This window comes from Dreissena polymorpha, chromosome 10 (assembly GCF_020536995.1).
Source record: "Dreissena polymorpha isolate Duluth1 chromosome 10, UMN_Dpol_1.0, whole genome shotgun sequence".
Taxonomy (NCBI): Eukaryota; Metazoa; Mollusca; class Bivalvia; order Myida; family Dreissenidae; genus Dreissena; species Dreissena polymorpha.
The window spans coordinates 50,447,331-50,450,256 of record NC_068364.1 but is presented as its reverse complement, the minus strand read 5'-3'; positions in this window follow the sequence as shown (position 1 = coordinate 50,450,256).

The window sequence follows — 2,926 nt, the reverse complement described above, 5'->3', positions numbered from 1 at the left end:
AGGCAAGTCTTCGGTGTACTAAACCAGTACAATTTAAAAACTAAAATAAACTAGTAAAAAGTGATTGCTTTGTGTGAACTTTATCATTTGAAGATCCTATTACATATCAAGGTCTAGTGAGATTCACCGAAAAGTGATACTTATTCTTCTCTATCCCTACAATTTCATTAGCAATAATTAGAAAATGTTCTTTGAAATAGAATTGTTGTAAAAATTAAATTTACGAGGAAAGTCCCAGTGGCGTAACGTATGACAAATAGAACACTCGAATGTGGGCGTTTGCAGTGAATTACACTCTTAATATAGTATATGTTATGTTCATGGAATCCGTGTGAATGCTTGAACTATTTAAGTTAAACATATGTGTCATTTTAACAAGACCTTTTACAGTTTTTCTAGCAATGCAGGGACTCATAACGATGAATCATGTAACAATTTAAGAGCATGAAGTAGCTGTGTATCGTTATTTATAAATGCATGTGTATTGTTTCATAATCCTATATAAGATCCAACGATCAAAGAAGTTAAGTAAGAAAAACAAACAAATATTCACCAGACGTCTGACCCATACTGAAGAAAGCAAGATATTCCCTGTAACCCTGACATGTGATTTCTTGATATAAACAAATGCCATCACTTGCAATTTCACAAATTGATGTTAATAAGAGGTGTTCCACCTACTTTTTCAATTTTCAACGAGACAAAACGTATAAAAATTCCTTGTATTCTATAGAGCATATTGTTATTCCGTTAAATCGCGTTAAACAACTAAAATATAAAAATCCCGAATTATATTATACATTTTATATGTACAAACACAGTCGGTTGCTTGTTCGTGATCAGTTTGTTTTACATTGTGTAATTAATTTAGCATTATTTAATAATAAAAATGATCTTTTTTAACCTATTTGCTTTTCCTTTTCCTCAATTAATCCCACTACATTGGTGAACAAATGAGCAGAACGTTATGTGCCATTAGTTTACTGAGTTTAAAGTGGTTTTTGGTAGGAATTAAGCGGATAAAACATTTTGCTCTTGTCGATGTTGTCTCGAAGTGAAAACACGAACCCTTATTTATATAGAAATTCTTGGCATTGAGATTTATTTTTTTGCATGATGGTTTACCACGGCCTACATTTTGGAGACGCCCAGCTCACATAATTACATTATTGTGCAATTGACTGTATCCGACCCGGGCATATGTTTCGAAATAATAAAGCAAACCTAATGTCATACATTAAATTGGTTTTCAAAGAACGAAGAAAGATGGAAGTCAGGGTAAAATATTTGGCACGATTTTATTAAAACATCATTTCTTTGCATTGTGGTTTACCTGTAATTTTACAATGGTTGACGGCGTTAAAAACTTAAGAAACATCCTGCTCACATAATTAAATTCCACGAAAAATGCAATTAATTGTATTTAAAGGAACAATAAAGCAAACTCATGTCGTTCGTTAAATCGTTTTTTCTCGAACGAAAATTGAAGATAGTCAAAGTAACATAATTGGAACGATTTGATTACAACATTGTTTCTTGGTATTGTTGTTTACGTGCAATTTTACAATGGTTGACTGCGTTCAAAACTGTAGAGACATCCTCCTTATATAATTAGATTCAACGAACAGCTCAATAAGCATTTTCCGACCCGACCGTTTTTGTGGCAATTATAAGGCAAACTGGTTTTATATGTAAAATCGGTTATTACTGGATGAAGAATAAGGATAGTCAACGTAACATATTTTGAAGGATTTGATCAAATAAGTTTTACTTGTAAATTGTATGGCCATATATGGTGTGTTTTTCTACAATATTTTATTAATAATTTACTACGTATTTTTTCGATCGGGGTATAGGATAGGTGTGTGTGCCCGCTTATTCAGTTTGAGGATGGGACGATTGAAACAGGTGTCATGTTCATATCTGATTAACGCTGTTGAGCTTTTGTCATTTATTTATTTTTGTTTTTTAGCTACTGTGAACTGACATTTAGCCTTCTGTAAACATTAAGGGTCTTGCATAACTTAACGATGTATACCAAGTTTCCAAAAGTTTATTATCGCATGATTTAGGTAAGCATGCGGACGGACTGACGAACAGACAGGACGGGTCAAAGGGAGAATATATAGTCCTCTTTGGTGAAAGATAGGATGAGACTTTAACATGAGTAAATGGAACGTGTATGGTATTCCGGACTGAGTCCTTGAATATGAAGATCTTTCAGAGATTTGACCTGGTTTTCGGTTGCACTTGACTCAGATTCAAACTTGGCCTAAATATTGTCAAGATAAAAACTATAACCAAGTTTCACCTCACATGTGGTCCCTAGATTGTTAATCTGCTTAAAGATTGCAAATCTGGACGCCGGACATTTACAAATCTTAATAGCTCATCTTCAACACTTCATGTTCAATTGTGCATTACGAAGTGATTGTATAAAAATGACAACATCATATAAAGCATACGCTGCATTTGAATAATAAATATCCAGCACATAAAATATCTGACATAAATAACCCTACCTTTCTTGTGATAAAGGTGAGATGTCAGATAAATCTATGAGTACTACTTATAAATCTTAGCCGTATGTTTGTGTTAGTCTTATTATGCGCGAAATCTGCAGAACTGTGTAAGTAGCATAGTAAAACCGACCCAAGGTCAATATGCACATCAAATGTGCAACTGTCTTGTTTTCGTTGTGTGAAGAATGGACTTCTAATACCTACGTTGCCGGCTTGAAATAATTTCGGATTATTACTCCGTATGAACAGACAATATGTCTAACAATACTCCCATGTTCCTAGATAAAAGGTCAAAATGAACATTCAAAGTCAACATTCATGATAGTATTTTTTCTGATATGTTACTTTTACATGCCTTGGATGATAATAATTGAACATCATAGTATCATCCCCCATGATCCTAG